Consider the following 1,126-nt stretch of genomic DNA (forward strand, 5'->3'; position numbering starts at 1 on the left):
GGTGAAAGCGTTAGGGGTGGAGGTGATGGGGTGGAGGTGATAGGGGTTGGGGTAATGGGATCAAGGTGATGCGGTGGGGCTGATAGGGTGGAGTTGATATGGTGGATGAAGGGGTGAAGTTGATGGAGTGGAGGCAATGGGGGTAAAGGTGGCGGGGTGGAGGTGATGGGTGAAGATGGCGGGTGGAGGTGATAGGGGTAAAGATGATGAGGGGAGGAGATGGGGTGATACTGATTGCAATGATGGGGGTAATTATGGTAGTGGGATGATGAAACATGGTGGAATGTGATAGGAAGTGCTGGAGGTGGTGTTGATATCGGTGGAGTGTAGACAGTGATGGGCGGGAGTGATGGTGAAAACAGCATGATCACCATCTGGGTGATGGGCGTACTGAGCGGTAGTAATTTGGTGGTGACGGTGTTGGTAGTAGAGTGTTTGTACCTGTTTTAATTTCTATTGCTATTAACTAATTACTGCATGCTTAGCAACTTAACATAATACCCACCTCAGTTGCTGTTGGTCATGAGTCTGGGGGAGGGGGTGGGTCCCATTATGGCCTCCGCTAAGTGTCTGGAAATGCTGAGGCCAAGGTGCCGCAGGGTTGCATTTCTTACTGGGGGCTCTGGGAGAGAATCCGTGTCCATGCTCCTTCAGCTTGTTGGCCGAATTCAGTTCCTCAAGGTTGTAGGCCTGTGATCCCATTTCCTGTTGGCTGGCAGCCAGGACTGTTCTTTGCTCCTAGAGGCGTCAAGCACCCCTTCTCGTGATTTCCATGCCATCCCCTTGAGCACTGGTAGGTTTAGTTCCTCTCATGCTTCACCTCTCTCTGACTTTTCTGTTTGCTTTTCCAGTTGGAGAGAGTCCTCTGCTATTAAGTGCACATGGGATTAGATATGTGCTAATCGGATAGTCCAGGATACTCCTCCCCATTTTGAGGCCTACGGCCCTCATTACATCAGCAAGATCCTTTTTGCCATGTCACATATTATGGGTTCCAGGGATGTGGGCATGGGTGTCTTTGGGGGGAGTGTTCTGCAGCGATGATCGTGGTGGCGATGGTGGTGCAGGAGGCCCTCTGACATCTGAAGAAGATGTCCCTACCCCACTGCCAGATCAGGTTCTCATC

The sequence above is a fragment of the Panthera uncia genome, chromosome E1 (genome assembly GCF_023721935.1).
Source record: "Panthera uncia isolate 11264 chromosome E1, Puncia_PCG_1.0, whole genome shotgun sequence".
Classification (NCBI taxonomy): Eukaryota; Metazoa; Chordata; class Mammalia; order Carnivora; family Felidae; genus Panthera; species Panthera uncia.